The sequence below is a fragment of the Pseudophryne corroboree genome, chromosome 1, assembly GCF_028390025.1.
Source record: "Pseudophryne corroboree isolate aPseCor3 chromosome 1, aPseCor3.hap2, whole genome shotgun sequence".
Lineage (NCBI taxonomy): Eukaryota > Metazoa > Chordata > Amphibia > Anura > Myobatrachidae > Pseudophryne > Pseudophryne corroboree.
Window position 1 is genome coordinate 148,110,326 of NC_086444.1, and position 22,471 is coordinate 148,132,796.

The window sequence follows — 22,471 nt, forward strand, 5'->3', positions numbered from 1 at the left end:
TGCCTGCTTCCAGCTCAGCTTCCAGCAGAGTACAGCTTCCCTTAAAGGGCCGGTGTCCTTTCTACACTTTGCCACTCTCCACCGGTATTATTATTTCTCCGCTCTCAAGTTCTACATTTCAGTTCATATTTCATCGCTCCCAAGTTCATTTATTATTTAACTGGTTCCAGCCAGTATCCACTCCGTGCTAACAACAGTCTGGTTCCAGCCAGTATCCACAGCAGCTGTTTTATCTTCAGCAACCCAGCTTTTCCTGGAACACCAGCTGGCACAATCCTGGGTTATCTCCATTGCTACAGTCGGGCCTGGTAAGGACTTTCCATCTAGAAGATCATAAGAACTATCTCACACTACCAGTGCCCTGTGGCTCCTGCCATCCTGTAGTACCCAGGAACTGTATTTATTCTTTGCTGACTTTTACGTTTTCTTTTACTGCTGCTGTGTTGCGGAGTTGTCATAATAAACATCATTGACTTTTATCCAAGTTGTCGTGGTCACGCCTTCGGGCAGTTATTATTCATGTTACTTACATGTCCAGGGGTCTGATACAACCTCCCAGGTTCCGGTACATCTCAGCCCCTACAATTGAGGCTGCCTCCCGTCAGCTCAGGCCCTCAGTTGTGACAGTAAGCACTGACCTAATGAATCCAGCCGGAGACCAGGATCAAGCGGCCAGGCCGATGCAAGAACTGGCAGCCCGACTAGAACATCAGGAGGCTGCACAGGGCCACATCATCCGCTGTCTCCAGGATCTCTCTACTCGGCTGGATGGGATTCAGACAACTCTCCGTGGATCAGGCGCGTCTGGTGCGTCAACCACAGTGACTCCAGCTATAACCCCACCCACCTTACCCATTTCTGCTCCACGTCTTCATCTTCCAACGCCAGCAAAATTTGACGGATCTCCAAGATTCTGCAGGGGATTTCTCAACCAGTGTGAGATTCAGTTTGAGCTACAACCTGGCAATTTTCCCAGTGACCGTACAAAAATTGCCTACATTATTTCTCTTCTCAGTGGCTCAGCCCTTGATTGGGCATCACCGTTATGGGAGAGGTCCGACACCCTGCTATCTTCCTACACTGCCTTCGTGTCAACATTCAGGCGCATCTTCGACGAGCCAGGCCGGGTAACCTCAGCTTCATCCGAGATTCTCCGTTTACGCCAGGGGTCACGTACTGTAGGACAATATCTGATACAGTTCCAGATCCTGGCATCCGAACTGGCATGGAACGACGAGGCCCTGTATGCTGCATTCTGGCATGGCTTATCTGAGCGTATTAAAGATGAGTTAGCTACCAGAGACTTACCTTCTAAGTTAGATGAGCTAATCTCACTCTGCACGAAAGTTGATTTACGTTTCAGAGAGAGAGCAACTGAGCGTGGAAGATCATCTGCTCCAAAATCTTCTGCTCCTCCTCCTCGTCAACTGTCACCATCTAAAGATGAGCCCATGCAACTTGGCCGTTCCCGTTTAACTCCTGCTGAGCGCCGAAGACGTCTCTCCGAGTTTCTCTGTCTCTATTGTGCAGCTCCGTCTCACACCATTAATGCCTGTCCCAAACGTCCGGGAAACTCCAAATCCTAGCTCGCCAAGGAGAGGGCCGGCTAGGAGTAATGATCTCCTCTCCATCTCCTCAAGATTGTAATCTCCCAGTCTCGCTTCAAGTTGCTCAACGTTATCGGAACGTCATTGCCCTCCTTGATTCCGGAGCAGCTGGGAACTTTATTACCGAAGCCTATGTTAAACGGTGGTCCCTACCCACCGAGAGACTTCCTTCGTCCATTTCTTTAACTGCCGTGAATGGCAGCAAAATTGTTGATGCAGTTATTTCTTTAAGGACTCTACCAGTTCGTCTGAGAGTGGGAGTTCTTCATTCCGAACTTATTTCTTTTTTAGTGATTCCAAGAGCCACACATCCTGTGGTCCTGGGCCTTCCATGGCTCCGTCTTCACAATCCTACAATTGATTGGACGACTACGCAAATCCTGGCATGGGGTTCCTCCTGTGCTGAGACATGTTTGTTTAAAGTATTGCCTGTCTGTTCTTCCTCCCCCAGGTCGTCTGATGTTCCACCTCCTCCATATCAAGATTTCACGGATGTGTTCAGTAAAGCTTCTGCTGATATCCTTCCTCCTCATAGAGAATGGGACTGTCCGATTGATCTCGTTCCAGGGAAGGTTCCACCTCGAGGCCGAACTTATCCGTTGTCTCTGCCTGAGACGCATTCTATGGAGGAATATATTAAAGAGAACCTAGCAAAGGGGTTTATTCGACCTTCTTCTTCTCCAGCCGGCGCAGGCTTCTTTTTTGTAAAAAAGAAAGATGGTGGTCTGCGGCCGTGCATCGACTACAGAGGTTTGAACGACATTACCATCAAGAACCGTTATCCTTTACCCCTGATTACTGAGCTCTTTGACAGAGTTAGCGGAGCTACCATCTTTACAAAGCTGGACTTGCGAGGTGCATACAATCTCATCCGGATCCGTGAGGGTGACGAGTGGAAGACCGCCTTTAACACCCGTGACGGACATTATGAGTACCTCGTCATGCCCTTCGGATTGAGCAATGCTCCAGCTGTCTTCCAGCATTTTGTCAATGAGATCTTCAGAGACATTCTATACCGTCATGTTGTGGTCTATCTAGACGATATCCTCATTTTTGCCAACGATTTAGAGGAACATCGTTTTTGGGTTAAAGAGGTTCTGTCCCGTCTCCGTGTCAATCATCTCTATTGCAAATTAGAAAAATGCGTCTTTGAAGTCAAGTCCATTCCGTTTCTAGGGTACATTGTGTCCGGTTCCGGACTAGAGATGGATCCTGAGAAACTACAAGCAATCCAAAATTGGCCGGTACCCTTAACCCTCAAAGGGGTCCAGAGGTTCTTAGGGTTCGCCAACTATTACCGAAAGTTTATACGAGACTTTTCCACCATTGTGGCGCCTATTACTGCTTTCACTAAGAAGGGTGCTAACCCGTCCAAGTGGTCTGAAGAAGCCATGCAAGCATTTCATCTTTTAAAACAAAGGTTCATCTCTGCGCCTGTTCTGAAACAGCCTGACATCGACTCTCCTTTCATCTTAGAGGTGGATGCCTCCTCCGTTGGAGTAGGAGCGGTGTTATCTCAGAGGGCTAAAGATGGCCATTTACACCCTTGCAGTTTCTTCTCCCGGAAGTTCTCCCCAGCTGAGCGCAACTATGCCATTGGCGACCAGGAGTTGCTAGCCATCAAGCTCGCTCTAGAAGAGTGGAGGTATCTGTTGGAGGGAGCTTCTCATTCAATCACCATACTTACAGACCACAAGAACCTTTTATACCTGAAGGGCGCACAATGTCTCAACCCTCGTCAGGCCAGATGGGCACTTTTCTTTTCCAGGTTCGACTTTAAACTCCAGTTCTGTCCGGGCTCTCAGAATCGCAAGGCCGATGCCCTTTCCCGCTCATGGGAGCAAGAAAATGAGTCAGAGTCTTCAGACAAGCATCCTATTATAAATCCGTTGGCATTCTCCACGGTAGGGATGGACTCTACGCCCCCATCAGGGAAAAGTTTTGTGAAGCCGATGCTAAGGAAGAAGCTCATGCATTGGGCCCATGCTTCCCGTTTTGCCGGACATACAGGTATCCAAAAAACCCTGGAGTTTATCTCTAGGTCCTATTGGTGGCCAACTCTGAAAAAGGACGTCTTGGAGTTTATTGCATCTTGCCCAAAGTGTGCCCAACATAAAGTATCCCGCCAGTCGCCTGCGGGGCAACTGGTTCCACTATCCGTTCCCCGTCGACCATGGACCCACTTGTCGATGGATTTCATTACAGACTTACCCATGTGCAACAAGTTCAATACCATCTGGGTGGTAGTTGACCGGTTCACCAAGATGGCACACTTCATTCCTCTCACCGGTCTTCCGTCCGCTTCCAAGTTGGCTCAAGTATTCATACAAGAGATCTTCCGACTCCACGGTCTTCCTGAAGAAATTATCTCAGATCGAGGAGTTCAATTCACAGCCAAATTCTGGTGAAGTTTATGTCAAGTCCTCCAAGTCAAGCTAAAGTTTTCCACGGCTTACCATCCTCAGACCAATGGTCAAACTGAGAGGGTGAATCAGGACTTGGAGGCCTTCCTCCGCATCTATGTGTCCTCCTCTCAAGATGATTGGGTTCAATTACTTCCCTGGGCCGAGTTCTGTCATAACAACCAGTATCATTCTTCATCTGCTTCAACACCATTCTTCACTAACTTTGGATTCCACCCTAAAGTCCCTGAGTTCCAACCGCTTCCAGCAACTTCTGTTCCCGCAGTGGATATCACCTTGCATCAGTTTGCCAATATCTGGAAGAGCGTACGATCAGCTCTGCTCAAGGCATCGTTCAGGTACAAGAAGTTTGCGGATAAGAAGCGTCGAGCAGTTCCTGCTCTCAAGGTGGGTGATCGGGTATGGTTATCCACGAAGAATTTGAGGTTAAGAGTTCCCAGTATGAAGTTTGCACCTCGCTATATCGGTCCTTTCAAGATTGAACAAGTCATCAATCCTGTTGCTTACAGACTCCAGTTGCCTCCCTTCTTAAAAATACCCAGGACATTCCATGTTTCCCTGTTGAAACCGCTGATCTTGAATCGGTTTCATTCCTCACTTCCTCCAACTCCGAAAGTCCAAACTCAACGAGGCGTTGAGTATGAAGTGGCCAAGATCCTGGACTCACGTCACCGTTACGGTCAACTACAATATCTTATTGACTGGAAGGGTTATGGTCCTGAGGAACGTTCATGGACCAATGCTTCTGATGTCCATGCTCCTGCCTTGGTCCGGAGATTCCATTCCAAGTTTCCTCAAAAGCCAAAGAAGTGTCCTGGGGCCACTCCTAAAGGGGGGGGTGCTGTCACGATCCGGGTATCTGGACGCCATTTCTTACCCATCAGATGCCTCCTAAGGCTGGCTCAGCGCTCCAGGACCGGATCCCATCTGTTATCCTGATGTGTACATTCCTGTATCCTCTCCTGTCACTCTGGGACGCTGTCACAGTAAACGCCATATTACACCTGGCATGGCGTCTCCCGCGGCCTCCGCCGCCGTCCCTGAACTTCTGCATGCAGAGTGTCTGAGTGGCGATTACGTCAGCCGCGGCCTCCGCTGTGTCCGCGTGGTTGGATGTGCATCTGTCAGCCTGGCGCCTCCTGTCTCCGGTGGCCGGCGCCGCCATTACTGTTTTCATTACCACATGGATTACAAACCAAACTTCCCTCCAAGTGTCTGCATGGGCGCAGCCATCTTGGATTCTGTCAGCTGATCATTTCCACCAATCTGTTCTCAGTATTGATAATCTGCATAATTGCCTAGCCAATCCCTTCCTTGCTGCAGGTATAAATACACTGTGCCTGAGCAAGGAAGGCGTCAGTGCTTTGGTGTCAAACCTAGTTCCTGTTTGTCTCTCTCCTGTGATTGTCTTCCAGGTTCCAGCTCCTGTCTCAGGACTTCCACCATAGAGACCCACACCAGCATTCCACCTGCGGTGTAGCCTGACTCTCCAGTCCATTGTGGATTCATCTGTTTCCAGCTACAACATTGCCTGCTTCCAGCTCAGCTTCCAGCAGAGTACAGCTTCCCTTAAAGGGCCGGTGTCCTTTCTACACTTTGCCACTCTCCACCGGTATTATTATTTCTCCGCTCTCAAGTTCTACATTTCAGTTCATATTTCATCGCTCCCAAGTTCATTTATTATTTAACTGGTTCCAGCCAGTATCCACTCCGTGCTAACAACAGTCTGGTTCCAGCCAGTATCCACAGCAGCTGTTTTATCTTCAGCAACCCAGCTTTTCCTGGAACACCAGCTGGCACAATCCTGGGTTATCTCCATTGCTACAGTCGGGCCTGGTAAGGACTTTCCATCTAGAAGATCATAAGAACTATCTCACACTACCAGTGCCCTGTGGCTCCTGCCATCCTGTAGTACCCAGGAACTGTATTTATTCTTTGCTGACTTTTACGTTTTCTTTTACTGCTGCTGTGTTGCGGAGTTGTCATAATAAACATCATTGACTTTTATCCAAGTTGTCGTGGTCACGCCTTCGGGCAGTTATTATTCATGTTACTTACATGTCCAGGGGTCTGATACAACCTCCCAGGTTCCGGTACATCTCAGCCCCTACAATTGAGGCTGCCTCCCGTCAGCTCAGGCCCTCAGTTGTGACACAAAGACTGCACAGTCAGCATTATTGTTTGAAACCTACCATTGATCAGGACATTTATGAATTTATTGTGTCATTATCATCATATCCATTTCTGTGGTAATTACTATACTGCATACACAATTTCTTTTGTCCTGATTATTGTGGAAACTATTAAGCCCATTTGTTGCTGAGGCTCTTTTTGGAGCACAATTGTAATAGATCTCCTATTTACTCCGCACGTATGGGCACTATCAAGCCTTCTTGCTGCTTAAGCTGATTAGGAGCACAACTGTTTTTCTGACTGCACAGTCAGCATTATTGTTTGAAACCCACCGTGGATTAGATATTCATAAATTCACTGCGTTTTCATCATCATATTCATTTGTGACCATATAATCTAATATATCCAATTAATTCACGATTGATTTTGGGTCTCAACACAATCGGAAAACGCTGCGCCTAGGAGACAATTTCACCTACGGTCAGACCGCACTGAGTATGCCCAAACTCGTCTGATCTTGGAAGCCAAGCACTGCAGGGCCTGGTCAGTACCTGGATGGGGAACCACCAGGGAATACTAGGTACCGTAGGTATTTTACTCTCCAACCGCTTAAGCAACTTGGGACTCATTACATCAATCTGATCTCACGCCAATAGCATTTGTCAGATTCCATAGGAATTGAGGCAGTGACCTCATTCATAGAAATTCCTGATTAGAGAGGATATGTATAATTTTGCCTATAACAGGTACATTAGTACTGGCAAATACTTATGTTCTTTAAATTATTAGTGCCAGCTCTCGTTTTTTTCTTAAGTATATATTAATAAATGTTAATTTTTAATAATCTCATCATTACAAAAAAAAAAAAATTTTTTTCAAGTGTGCTCAGGAAAAGGCCTATAGTTGCTTTTTTTGGCTCTTTGTTCTCTCCAAAGGACCATACTTTGCTTTTTCATAGTTGTTATAACTATCCTCCTGGAGCACCACCAACTATTTTGCTGAATTTATTATTTGAGTAGGCCTTTATGTTGGTTTGAATACATAATATTCCAAATTACTGAACTGAAATTGTAATATCCTGTGCAGATTTATTCCTTTCTCTTAGCAACTGATCACTACTGCAGCTGGAGGTGTCTGCTTGTAATAAACGCCCCCTGCTGCATCACCATAGCACCTCCAGCAGTGATAGCACCTCCAAGCACATCTAAATCAGGCCCAATACTAGAAACTTATTAACAAGTGACTTAAAGAATATAATAATATATTAGAGGAATAGTACTTGATAGGTTGCTGTCAGAATATTTCAATTTGTTTCTGCACTGAGCGATACCAAAAGATAAACCACTGATTTGTGGAGCAACACGGTTGAGATTAGCACACTGTATATATATATATATATATATATATATCAGAAACAATAACCAGTTGCGCTAGAGATAGAGCCTTTATGGCACACAATAGTCCTTGGAGGAATTGGCAGCTGATCCCCAAAACAAGTCCTCTTGCCAGTTGAGAACCAGTGGTTTATCGATGAAAAATAGTTGTAAGGGGAGCACTCAGATGAATTTAATGTCTCTTATTTATTTTTCTTAAGAATTCCTTCAGATTGAATATCCACAGAACGGAAAACATCTACCGTTCTGTGGATATTCAATCTGAAGGAATTCTTAAGAAAAATAAATAAGAGACATTAAATTCATCTGAGCGCTCCCCTTACAACATATTTCATTTGTTCTAAACCTGTGTCAGCTGCTCCTTAGTAATTTATCAGCCAGAGTCAGGTGACCAGTGTACCTTTAAAAGTCATAAGATGTTTGGCAGATACACGTTAAACCTAGTGGGCATGTGTGCAGTTATATTATGTGTGAAACAGTTGCCAGGTTTTAATTTTTGAGACTTTGTGATAGTGTAGGACCTGCAAGAAGGTGGGGTACCTTGGCGAGCGGTTTGCAGGCTTCCGTGCATTGGCCAATTCACTAACTAAGCCCCCATCATTTATTTATTGATGTTGTGAGGATAAGTGAGCTTGCTATGGTGAGTGCTGAACTTTCTGTCTGTATGTATTTGGGTTGGTGGCCATAGGCTGCATGCACCCCACCTTGTGAGTGGTGAGTGCAGACACTGCACCCCGCTTCTGGGGTGGCGAGTGCTGTGGTTTTCTAGATTTGTTTGTATATTACGGGGTTAATCTTTGGTTAACTCTTATTAACCGTGGTCACAGGCCTTTTCATGCACCCCTGTGTAATCTCATTTGTACTAAACCTGTGTCAGCTGCTCCTTAGTAATTTATCAGCCAGAGTCAGGTGACCAGTGTACCTTTAAAAGCCATAAGATGTTTGGCAGATACACGTTAAACCTAGTGGGCATGTGTGCAGTTATATTATGTGTGAAACAGTTGCCAGGTTTTAATTTTTGAGACTTTGTGATAGTGTAGGACCTGCAAGAAGGTGGGGTACCTTGGCGAGCGGTTTGCAGGCTTACGTGCATTGGTCAATTCACTAACTAAACCCCCATCATTTATTTATTGATGTTGTGAGGATAAGTGAGCTAGCTATGGTGAGTGATGAACTTTCTGTCTGTATGTATTTGGGTTGGTGGCCATGGGCTGCATGCACCCCACCTTGTGAGTGGTGAGTGCAGACACTGCACCCCGCTTCCGGGGTGGCGAGTGCTGTGGTTTTCTATATTTGTTTGTATATATATATGATATATGCAACACCCAACACCTGTATCCTAGGTTGCCAATTGGATATATAGAAGTGTATATCACAACATTATCCTCTTTAATATAGACAAATCCATTACAGCACTACTAAAGGTTCTCTCCTCTTGTGTAGCTGTAATTGCTGTCAAAAGCCATTACTCTTCTCAGTTGCAGATTAAATGATAGAAGAGTAAAAAGAAAATAACTATAAAGTAAATTTCAATTTAGGCAATTACGACATCTCAACCAAAGCAGTAGATAATATCATCAGCAATCCACCATTTATTGATAGCCTAAAACAATTCTAACTTCAATAGTATTTACATTCTAACGAAAACTGTAGGATCACCAAATAACTGGGTCTGCCACAGTTTGCCCAAATCCTGCTGTTTAAGTGTCGGCTTGAACAGTCTGATATCATTAAGCCTATTGGTGTCTGATGACTACACAAACACCTGCCTGATCAAAACACAGAGAACTTTGAATATAAAGGATGAGGAGACAAGTACTGCAATGTCTGGGCAGTTTAGTGGACATCAACCAAATTGGACAACAAAATTTAAGTGCATGTATTTAATATAGTAATGAGTAGAATTGATAGGTACAATTGGCTATCACTTACTACTGTATCCCTGGCTTTAGTTCCAGGATCCTTAAATATATGTTATGGTAAGAACCTACCGTTGATAACGGTTTTCTCCTAAGTCCACAGGGTAACATTGGGATATGATGAAGCGATAGCGGATTTGCACCAATTGGTCAAAGCTTTTCGGCCCCCCAGCATGCAACGGGCCCATCCATATATCCCTGCCTCTTGGCTCAGGCAAATCAGTTGTGTTCCAAAGCTCAAGACAGGAGCATCATAGATAGCCCTAATCAGGCGAGAAGAACACACATACACACCCTTTTCATACAAGAAGGAAGCGGTTAGTGAGTAAAAGGATCCTCAAATCAGGTGCGTCAGGGTGGGATCCCTGTGGATCCTGTGGACTTAGGAGAAATACCGTTATGAACGGTAAGTTCTTACCATAACGTATATTTCTCTGGCAGGGTCCACAGGTTATCCACATGATAACATTGGGATTTTCCAAAGCAATTTAGTGGTGGGGACGCTCCTGATTGGACAGGAGAATCCTTCGTCCGAATTCAGAGTCATGAGAGGCAACGGTATCCATGGCATAATGTCTAATGAATGTGTTAATGGAAGACCATGTGGCTGCCTTACATATCTGTTCTGCTAAAGCACCACGTTGTGCTGCCCATGATGGACCTACCTTATGAGTAGAGTGAGCAGACATTAGCCGGAACAGGGAGATCAGCTTGAGTACATGCTTCTGAAATCGTCATCCGAAGCCACCTCGCCATCCTCTCTTGTGAAATCCGTAGAGAATGAAGAGAGAATCTGTCTTTCTGATGGCACTGATATGATCCATGTAGATCCTTAAGGCACGGACCACGTCCAGCGATGCATCTCCTGCAGAAAGGCCCGGTACCTGGAAAGCCGGGACTACAATTTCTTTGTTAAGGTGGAATTTAGACATCACCGTGGGAAAATACCCAGACCTAGTTCTGAGAACTGCTTTATCTGGATAAAAAATCAGAAATGGGGAACGACATGAAAATGCCCCTAAATCTGATACTCCTCTAGCTGACGCCATGGCCAGTATAAAGAGAACTTTAGCTGTCAACCACTTAAGATCCACTTTATTAAGTGGTACAAATCAGGCAACTTGAAGGGCCTTTAGGACTAAATTTAAGTCCCAGGGCACTGTAGGAGGAACAAAAGGAGGCTGAATGCGCAGCATTTCCTGGAAAAAAGTACGCACATCATGTAAGTTGGCAATTTTCATTTGGAACCATACAGTCAATGCTGACACTTGCACTCTCAAGTAAGCCACCTTCAAACCTTTATCCATTCCTGCCTGAAGGAATGCTAAGACCCTGGAAACTCTGACTGACCTAGGGTCCATTTTCCATTCACTGCACCAATGAATATAGGTTTGCCATATTCGGTGATAAATGCGAGCTGAGGAAGGTTTCCTTGCTCTGAGCATTGTTTGAATTATCTGTTGTGAGAATCCTCTTGACTTCAGGATAGAGGTTCCAAGAGCCACGCCGTCAACGACAGTTGATCCAGATGTCTGTGATATCAAGGACCCTGCATCAGTAGATCTGGACGTTGAGGGAGCAGGAGTGGGGCATCCATCGACATTCTCTGCAGATCTGTGTACCAATGCCTTCTGGGCCAAGCAGGAGCTAATAGTATCATGGCACCCTTTCCTTGCTTTATCTTTCTCACCACCCTGGGTAATAGGGTGATTGGAGGAAACACATAAGCCAGATGAAAGTCCCATCTCACTGACAGGGCATCCACAAAGATCGCTCTGGGATCCTTTGTTCTTGACCTGTATGCGAGAACTTAGTTGTTCTGACGGGACGGCATGAGAGCTATCTCTGGCAACCCCCACCTGTCTACTAGGGTCTGGAAGACCTCCGGGTGTAGAGCTCATTCACTTGCCTGAATGGCGTGATGTCTAAGAAAATCCGCTTCCCAGTTTAGGACTACGGGAACGAACACTGCAGGCAAGGCTGGATGATGAAGTTCTGCCCACTTTAGTATGTGACTTACCTCCTTCATCGCTTTTCTGCTGCGAGTTCCTCCCTGATGGTTGAGGTACGCTACCACCGTCGCATTGTCCGAGTGGATCTGAACTGGTTTTCCCCGAAGAATGTCCTTTGCCTAAATCAATGCCATGTATAGTATATGGCCTGAAGTTCCAATATATTTATTGGCAGGCAACCTTCTTCCTTGGTCCATTTCCCCTGACTCTGCTCCCCAGCCCTGGAGACTAGCATTTGTTGTCAGAATTTCCCAATGTGAATTCCAAAAGGGTCTCCCCTTGTCCAAATGGGATGTCTGTAGCCACCAGGCTAATGACCTTCTTAGTTCTATAGTAAGAACCATAGTCTGCGTTTTTATCATCTGATGCAACCCATTCCATCTGGCAAGAATCAGATGCTGCAAAGGCCTCGAGTGGAACTGTGCATACTCCACCATGTCGAACGTTGACACCATCAATCCCATCACACGCATTGCTGCATGAATGGATACCTTTTGACTTTGTAGCAAGTCCTGAATCCTTGACTGAACCTTGGATATCTTGTTCAGAGGTAACATTATTCTCTGAAGACTTGACTCCAGTACAACCCTCAAGTGAGGCATCCGCTGTGACGGAACCAGAGACGATTTTGCCCAATTTATGAGCCACCCATGCCTTTGCCAAGATTAAAAGATCGTCGAGGTATGGAAAAATTCTTAACCCCCGCCTGCGGAGATAAGCTGCCATTACCACCATAATCTTGGAAAATACTCTGGGGGCTGTGGCTAAACCAAAAGGTAGGGCCTGGAACTGAAAATGCTGGAACTGAAAATGTTGTTGGAGAATAGCGAACCTGAGAAAGCACTAGGAACATGTAGGTAAGCATCCTGTATATCCATGGATACCATATAATCCCCTGGCTCCATGGCCAAAATGATGGAACATAAAGTTTCCATATGAAACCGAGGTACCCAAATTTACTTGTTCAGCACTTTGAGATTGAGAATGGGCCGAAATAACCCATTTGGTTTCTGAACTAGAAACAGGTTGGAGTAAAAACTCTGTCCTCATTGTGCAGGAGGAACTGGAATGACTACTCCTGACTGAAGCAATTTCTGAACTGCCTCCTACAAAGACCTGGCCTTCGTCTCTACCCGAGATGGGCTGGTACAAAAAAACCTTCGAGAAGGGTGCTTCTTGAACGCAAAAGCATAACCTAGAGATACCGCTTTCTGCACCCAGGCATCTGTTGTAGACCACAGAGAGAAGCGCTGTCACTAAAGTATTAATATATTTTATTAAAAATGACCTTATTCATATATAAAAATTATGAGAAAACCTAAACATCCTGTGACTTTAAAAAATCTTTTAGCAGCAACACATCAAAACATGTAACAATTTGTATTCCTCACTAAGGTCTCCTTTGGAACAATGTATCAATCTACCCTTTATATAATGTATGGTAACTCTTGTGATTAACAGGAATTCCTTAGAGTAAGCTCCACGCGTGGGCTGATTGAAACACTTGAAACCATATATTGGTAGAGGGTTTAAAAGTTCATCCGTGATGTATATAGGGATTATTCACATTGATGTCATCCGCTCCATTATTTGTGAAATCCCTATTTAGCTCTTATTTCTCAAAAATGCCGTCCAGAATTGATCAGTTTTTCTTATGAAGCTTATAATTGCACAATAACAGATTAAGCATGTGACGCTATTTTGGAGTCTGTTATTATACTTAACCCAACTTATGCAATGGGCAACAATTGTGTTATGTCCGTAGGGCGCCGGCTGCCCGCTCTGGGACACTGCAATAGAATGTGCAGGGCTTGTGAGAAATAATAGATAAAACGCTCACAGTCTCATTCAGATCGGCATAAAAATTCAAAGACTATAATGCTCTCTCACCACTTTCCATCAAGCTTCACCTGGAGCATACTGCTAGCTGTCATAAGCTGAATCTCCGTTTGGTGCGGTGAGCCAAATGCCGAACAGATGCTGGGTGAGGCGCTGAGCGGCGGATGCTGTTGGGGACGTGCTGCAGAAATCAGTCTCTGTTCGTGATGGTTAGCTGGATGCCAGGCAGAATGTCGGGCAATGTAATCAGACGGATTGCTTGACGCGTTTCTCAGCCTCAATCCTGGGGCTGTTTCCTCAGAAGTACCGCCTCTAGAGCCCCTGGTCTCCTTTATACTCCTCTGCTTCCTTAATTGGCAATACACCTGTCTGTTGGTAATCACTTGTAATCAGAAGGAGCTCAGCTGCCATCATTTAATTTAATCTATTAATGACTTGCAGACTCCTATTCAAGCAGTGGCAGTCAGAAAATTTCTTATACATATATATATTAACACATTTGCAGAGAAACAAAGGAGAGTGGACTCAAATTATTTAAAATACACTTAAATGAACTATTAAAAAACAATAATATAAAAACCAATGTCTCATAGCCAGAAGTTACTTTAAATCACGATTAAACAATAACGATACTCTCAATCATTATGTTTATAAATCTTTCATAAACCTCCTAATTTTTATTACTCTTATGAGAATGATGCTCATGGAATTTTTATTACCCTTAAAACCAAGAAGCTCTTTTAACCATATATTAATGCCAGATTGACCATTCAGATCTGTAGAAATCCATGAATATAGACAGTAAAATTACCCAACCTAATACCAAATAATCTCTAAATTATTATATAATATTATACCACATTATATATAATGATTATACCACAGTCACAGATCTAATTCAGAGTTTTAATAATAATGAGTTTAATTTGAAGTTTACACATGATGTAAGCGACACCACTTTGAATTTTTTGGATATCACAGTAAAAGTGATTGATAACCAATTACATACAGTCACGTTCACTAAGGATGTAGATTGCAATAAATATCTTAATTACAATAGTTGCCATCACAGGAGCTGGAAAGCGAATATACCAAAAGGCCAATTTATGCGAATTCGTAGGAACTGTTCTAATGATGTGGATTATATTACACAGACAGAGGCTTTGGTTGTATCTTTTTTGAAACAGGGTTATCCTAAGGAACTATTAGATAAAACACGTATAGAAGTAAATTCAATGGATAGAGAAGGACTCCTTATACCTAAGAAAAATAAGATCCAAAATTCAGTAATTCATGGAGAGACTAATCCTAAACGCTCTTTGACCTTTATAACTAAATATAACACATCGGCTACTGAGATTAAACGTATCATTAATAAGAACTATAGTCTTTTAAAATTGGATAAATATTTAAAAGATGACATACAAGGAACGCAAAAAGTCGTCTTTAGGAAAGCAGATAACTTAAAATTAAAATTGGCACCCAGTATGCTTAGACCAGATTCCACTAGAACATTAAAGGTAGGGAACTGGTTGGACACCAATCCAAGACCCAAAGGCTTCTTTAAGTGTGGCAAGTCAAGGTGCCACACATGTGACCATGCAGCACATCGTTGCAATATTATCACATCGTTCAGTAATAAAGACACTTATGAGTTAAGGTCTTTTCTCAACTGTCAGTCGTGTTATGTAATTTATGTTATCACTTGTGGGTGCGGCATTCAGTATGTAGGTCGCACCACAAGAACACTGAATGTTCGGTTCTTAGAGCATAGGAGGTTTTTGATTAAAGGGAATAGAACACACAGTTTACCATGTCATGTCGGATCATGTCCGAAGGGGATCCTTAAGGATATCAAAGTTCAAGCTATCGAACAGATCCCTCCATCAGTGAGAGGGGGAGATAGATTTAAGAAACTGTGTCGTAAGGAGGCATTTTGGATCTATAAATTGGGAACTATGGTCCCTACAGGCCTTAATGATACCATCGAACTGAACAATATCTAGAAATGGAGGGTGGGAGTTGTGGTTGTTAGTGACTCTCCCCCTCTCTTTCCTTCCCCATATAGTTTATCAACATCCCTCATCCCGTATTAATATCCCTCACCCCGTACCATCCGTTCCATCTTATATATTCCCCCTCTCCCTCTCTTATATTTATATATCTCACCCCTTTTCCAACCTTTTTTTGTTTTTTTATAATAAATAAAGTGTTGGTCTAACTGCATCAATTGTATTCTGACTAAAATGATCTTATTTGGATCTAGATTTAAGAGTTTTTTTGAAATACTTTAAGATTTAGAGATTATTTGGTATTAGGTTGGGTAATTTTACTGTCTATATTCATGGATTTCTACAGATCTGAATGGTCAATCTGGCATTAATATATGGTTAAAAGAGCTTCTTGGTTTTAAGGGTAATAAAAATTCCATGAGCATCATTCTCATAAGAGTAATAAAAATTAGGAGGTTTATGAAAGATTTATAAACATAATGATTGAGAGTATCGTTATTGTTTAATCGTGATTTAAAGTAACTTCTGGCTATGAGACATTGGTTTTTATATTATTGTTTTTTAATAGTTCATTTAAGTGTATTTTAAATAATTTGAGTCCACTCTCCTTTGTTTCTCTGCAAATGTGTTAATATATATATGTATAAGAAATTTTCTGACTGCCACTGCTTGAATAGGAGTCTGCAAGTCATTAATAGATTAAATTAAATGATGGCAGCTGAGCTCCTTCTGATTACAAGTGATTACCAACAGACAGGTGTATTGCCAATTAAGGAAGCAGAGGAGTATAAAGGAGACCAGGGGCTCTAGAGGCGGTACTTCTGAGGAAACAGCCCCAGGATTGAGGCTGAGAAACGCGTCAAGCAATCCGTCTGATTACATTGCCCGACATTCTGCCTGGCATCCAGCTAACCATCACGAACAGAGACTGATTTCTGCAGCACGTCCCCGACAGCATCCGCCGCTCAGCGCCTCACCCAGCATCTGTTCGGCATTTGGCTCACCGCACCAAACGGAGATTCAGCTTATGACAGCTAGCAGTATGCTCCAGGTGAAGCTTGATGGAAAGTGGCGAGAGAGCATTATAGTCTTTGAATTTTTATGCCGATCTGAATGAGACTGTGAGCGTTTTATCTATTATTTCTCACAAGCCCTGCACATTCTATTGCAGTGTCCCAGAGCGGGCAGCCGGCGCCCTACGGACATAACACAATTGTTGCCCATTGCATAAGTTGGGTTAAGTATAATAACAGACTCCAAAATAGCGTCACATGCTTAATCTGTTATTGTGCAATTATAAGCTTCATAAGAAAAGCTGATCAATTCTGGATGGCATTATTGAGAAATAAGAGCTAAATAGGGATTTCACAAATAATGGAGCGGATGACATCAATGTGAATAATCCCTATATACATCACGGATGAACTTTTAAACCCTCTACCAATATATGGTTTCAAGTGTTTCAATCAGCCCACGCGTGGAGCTTACTCTAAGGAATTCCTGTTAATCACAAGAGTTACCATACATTATATAAAGGGTAGATTGATACATTGTTCCAAAGGAGACCTTAGTGAGGAATACAAATTGTTACATGTTTTGATGTGTTGCTGCTAAAAGATTTTTTAAAGTCACAGGATGTTTAGGTTTTCTCATAATTTTTATATATGAATAAGGTCATTTTTAATAAAATATATTAATACTTTAGTGACAGCGCTTCTCTCTGTGGTTTTTATTAATTTTTGTTTTTTGAGGCTCAGCACCTCAAATAAGTGAAGCTGCAGTCAGTATTAATATCATCAGTGTCTCATAGCCAGTACACCAGCGCCTACTTATATTTCTTTGTAGATTTTTTCTTCTCTTTTTGCTGTTTAGTGGGCAGCTTGGTGGCTACCATGTCAGGTCTGAAATGTATCACCGAACGTCTGGAAAGACGAAGCAAATATATTACTAATTCGAGTGATGCTACTGACAGACCTGTTTTTGAGGATAATAATGATATGTATAAATTATTCAACAAATTGGAGTCATTGTGTTTGGCGGAAACCCGTCATTGGTGGGATCAGGTCACTCTCCAGAAATATCTGGACAGGAACCTGATCCCAAGAGGTTTGAGAATCTTTAAAAACTCTTCATTTAAGGAGGATGAACTGTTTATGGAAAAATGGAATAATGCTTTAGATGATTGTTCTAAAAATCTTATGAGATTATTAATCAAATATAGAACAGAAAAGGTTGTAGAAATCCAGAAAGAAATTGAACAAGTTCATGGGGATTTGAAAAAATTCTCGCAACATCCAAGTTTTGAAATGAGAGATAACAGGATAAACTGTAGAGTAGAAGATTTCGAAAAAGAGCTGATCAATAGAAAAGATGAAAAATTGAATAGAGATAGAGAGGATTATGACAGAGACCAGATTCGCACATATAACAAAAAAAAAAAAATTAAAGAATACAATCATGCAGTGCCTCATAGGGATCTCTCTGGAACTAGAAATATTAGGAGAGGCCGTTACTATTCTTCCAATAGGAATTATTGGAAACAAAGTCTAAGTCCATCTAGACAACAACAATTTAGACAGAGAGACCCCTCACGAAGAGGGCGGGGTCAGTACCAAAGTTATAATAAAAGAGAACCTAAATATAGAGAAGTGTCTACACACAATCGATTTGAGCCACTTGCTGATATAGGAGCTCAGGCTCCTGGACCCTCCTCCCCACATAGAAGGGAGAATAGGAGGTCTCCATCCAATCGACAACAATCGGGTTTTTTAGAAAAGGGCCATTATACAAACCATCAAAGGTCATCACAATTTCGAAGAAGGGAGGAAAACGATATAAAATGGAATGGAAAAAGGGGAAGAGAGGAGTTAGAAGAAGAAAGAGAGGATGTAGAGGAGGGAGGAAGTTCAACAAAGATTCCAAACAAAAATTTCAGGAGGAGATAAGCCCCACGGGGGTATTTAATCTCTCAGATAAACCTATATCCGTTGATGAAATGACATTGCTTAAAAAGGGCCTTAAATTTGCCCCTTCAGCAAAACCCGATTTGTTTGGACTATTTGTTGACTTGAATAGATTTGTTAGGACCCTGATTCGCAAGAGGTACTTTGCCATTAAGGAATTAAATAGAAAAGAGTGTATAGGAGATCCCATTGTATTAGATTCAAATGACCAAATTCCTTTAGAGATTTTAGAATCTCTCCTTTCTGAAAATATAGAAGGTCATGAAATGTCTATACCCACTAAAAAGTTATATGATGTTAATAATAAAGGATCACCTTTTAAAAGACCATCCGAATTCTATCCTCTTCAATATCAAGGACCCTTCGTAGAAAGCTTTTATTCCACCACTATGGAGGACTTTAGAAAATTATGTCAAAAAGTTGAACAAAAAGGGAATAAGAATAGGTTCTGTAAAGATAACCTTACTAAAAGGGAGAGAACAGCCCTTAAGAAGCTAACAGCTGACAGTGACCTTATTTTTCGACAGGCCGATAAGGGTGGTGGTCTGGTTATACAAAATAGAAAAGACTATATTCTTGAAGCACAAAGGCAGTTGAATAATACATCTTTCTATTTAAAATTAGCCACTGACCCCACCCTTCCTTATCAGAAAGAGTTAAAAACTCTTCTTGATACAGCTCTTGTGAATGGCACTATTTCTAAAGATACATGGCACTTTTTGTTTTCATTGCACCCGGTCACACCTATATATTATCATTTACCAAAGATTCACAAACACATCACCACTCCACCCGGTCGGCCTATAATTTCTGGTGTAGGTTCACTTACCACTAATTTATCTTCTTTTGTTGATGCACATCTCTTCAAGGTTACGTAGCGTCTCTGCAGTCTTATTTGAGAGATACATCAGATTTTTTAAATAAAATTAATCAAATTGTCTGGAAAGAAACTTATAAGATCATAACGTGTGACGTTGAAGCACTTTATACCAATATCCCACATGATAAGGGGATATTGGCGGTGCAACATTATTTAAAGGAAGATAATACCATCACAGAGTCGCTACGTAACCTTCTACTTTCATCAATTGAATTTAAATTATCACATAATTATTTTTTGTTTGAATCACAGTTTTATTTACAGTCACAGGGCACAGCTATGGGGACCAAGTTCGCTCCGAGTTTCGCCAACCTCTATATGGGGCGTTTTGAGGAGCGCCACATTTGGGGTGGCGGTCACGGGGTGAATTTGGTCTTCTTTGGGCGATATATTGATGATTTATTTATAATTTGGGATGGGGATTATACCACAGTCACAGATCTAATTCAGAGTTTTAATAATAATGAGTTTAATTTGAAGTTTACACATGATGTAAGCGACACCACTTTGAATTTTTTGGATATCACAGTAAAAGTGATTGATAACCAATTACATACAGTCACGTTCACTAAGGATGTAGATTGCAATAAATATCTTAATTACAATAGTTGCCATCACAGGAGCTGGAAGGCGAATATACCAAAAGGCCAATTTATGCGAATTCGTAGGAACTGTTCTAATGATGTGGATTATATTACACAGACAGAGGCTTTGGTTGTATCTTTTTTGAAACAGGGTTATCCTAAGGAACTATTAGATAAAACACGTATAGAAGTAAATTCAATGGATAGAGAAGGACTCCTTATACCTAAGAAAAATAAGATCCAAAATTCAGTAATTCATGGAGAGACTAATCCTAAACGCTCTTTGACCTTTATAACTAAGTATAACACATCGGCTACTGAGATTAAACGTATCATTAATAAGAACTATAGTCTTTTAAAATTGGATAAATATTTAAAAGATGACATACAAGGAACGCAAAAAGTCGTCTTTAGGAAAGCAGATAATTTAAGATTAAAATTGGCACCCAGTATGCTTAGACCAGATTCCACTAGAACATTAAAGGTAGGGAACTGGTTGGACACCAATCCAAGACCCAAAGGCTTCTTTAAGTGTGGCAAGTCAAGGTGCCACACATGTGACCATGCAGCACATCGTTGCAATATTATCACATCGTTCAGTAATAAAGACACTTATGAGTTAAGGTCTTTTCTCAACTGTCAGTCGTGTTATGTAATTTATGTTATCACTTGTGGGTGCGGCATTCAGTATGTAGGTCGCACCACAAGAACACTGAATGTTCGGTTCTTAGAGCATAGGAGGTTTTTGATTAAAGGGAATAGGACACACAGTTTACCATGTCATGTCGGATCATGTCCGAAGGGGATCCTTAAGGATATCAAAGTTCAAGCTATCGAACAGATCCCTCCATCAGTGAGAGGGGGAGATAGATTTAAGAAACTGTGTCGTAAGGAGGCATTTTGGATCTATAAATTGGGAACTATGGTCCCTACAGGCCTTAATGATACCATCGAACTGAACAATATCTAGAAATGGAGGGTGGGAGTTGTGGTTGTTAGTGACTCTCCCCCTCTCTTTCCTTCCCCATATAGTTTATCAACATCCCTCATCCCGTATTAATATCCCTCACCCCGTACCATCCGTTCCATCTTATATATTCCCCCTCTCCCTCTCTTATATTTATATATCTCAGCCCTTTTCCAACCTTTTTTTGTTTTTTTATAATAAATAAAGTGTTGGTCTAATTGCATCAATTGTATTCTGACTAAAATGATCTTATTTGGATCTAGATTTAAGAGTTTTTTTGAAATACTTTAAGATTTAGAGATTATTTGGTATTAGGTTGGGTAATTTTACTGTCTATATTCATGGATTTCTACAGATCTGAATGGTCAATCTGGCATTAATATATGGTTAAAAGAGCTTCTTGGTTTTAAGGGTAATAAAAATTCCATGAGCATCATTCTCATAAGAGTAATAAAAATTAGGAGGTTTATGAAAGATTTATAAACATAATGATTGAGAGTATCGTTATTGTTTAATCGTGATTTAAAGTAACTTCTGGCTATGAGACATTGGTTTTTATATTATTGTTTTTTAATAGTTCATTTAAGTGTATTTTAAATAATTCGAGTCCACTCTCCTTTGTTTCTCTGCAAATGTGTTAATATATATATGTATAAGAAATTTTCTGACTGCCACTGCTTGAATAGGAGTCTGCAAGTCATTAATAGATTAAATTAAATGATGGCAGCTGAGCTCCTTCTGATTACAAGTGATTACCAACAGACAGGTGTATTGCCAATTAAGGAAGCAGAGGAGTATAAAGGAGACCAGGGGCTCTAGAGGCGGTACTTCTGAGGAAACAGCCCCAGGATTGAGGCTGAGAAACGCGTCAAGCAATCCGTCTGATTACATTGCCCGACATTCTGCCTGGCATCCAGCTAACCATCACGAACAGAGACTGATTTCTGCAGCACGTCCCCGACAGCATCCGCCGCTCAGCGCCTCACCCAGCATCTGTTCGGCATTTGGCTCACCGCACCAAACGGAGATTCAGCTTATGACAGCTAGCAGTATGCTCCAGGTGAAGCTTGATGGAAAGTGGTGAGAGAGCATTATAGTCTTTGAATTTTTATGCCAATCTGAATGAGACTGTGAGCGTTTTATCTATTATTTCTCTAACGTCCTAGTGGATGCTGGGGACTCCGAAAGGACCATGGGGAATAGCGGCTCCGCAGGAGACTGGGCACAAAGTAAAAGCTTTAGGACTAGCTGGTGTGCACTGGCTCCTCCCCTATGACCCTCCTCCAAGCCTCAGTTAAGATTTTGTGCCCGAACGAGAAGGGTGCAATCTAGGTGGCTCTCCTGAGCTGCTTAGAGTAAAAGTTTAAATAGGTTTTTTATTTTCAGTGAGACCTGCTGGCAACAGGCTCACTGCATCGAGGGACTAAGGGGAGAAGAAGCGAACTCACCTGCGTGCAGAGTGGATTGGGCTTCTTAGGCTACTGGACATTAGCTCCAGAGGGACGATCACAGGCCCAGCCATGGATGGGTCCCGGAGCCGCGCCGCCGGCCCCCTTACAGATGCTGAAGCAAGAAGAGGTCCATAAATCGGCGGCAGAAGACTTTCCTGTCTTCATAAGGTAGCGCACAGCACTGCAGCTGTGCGCCATTGCTCTCAGCACACTTCACACTTCGGTCACTGAGGGTGCAGGGCGCTGGGGGGGGGCGCCCTGGGAAGCAATGAATTTACCTTATTTGG

At 42.3% G+C, this 22,471-nt stretch overlaps 1 protein-coding gene and 1 pseudogene across 1 annotated transcript in view; one reads left to right on the plus strand and one right to left on the minus strand.

The window, feature by feature from the left end:
- Positions 1 to 22,471, minus strand: part of CMYA5 (cardiomyopathy associated 5) — a 162,992-nt gene that overhangs the window by 106,706 nt on the left and 33,815 nt on the right. The window lies entirely within an intron of this gene.
- LOC134937253 (5S ribosomal RNA) lies at positions 6,637 to 6,755 on the plus strand (annotated as a pseudogene).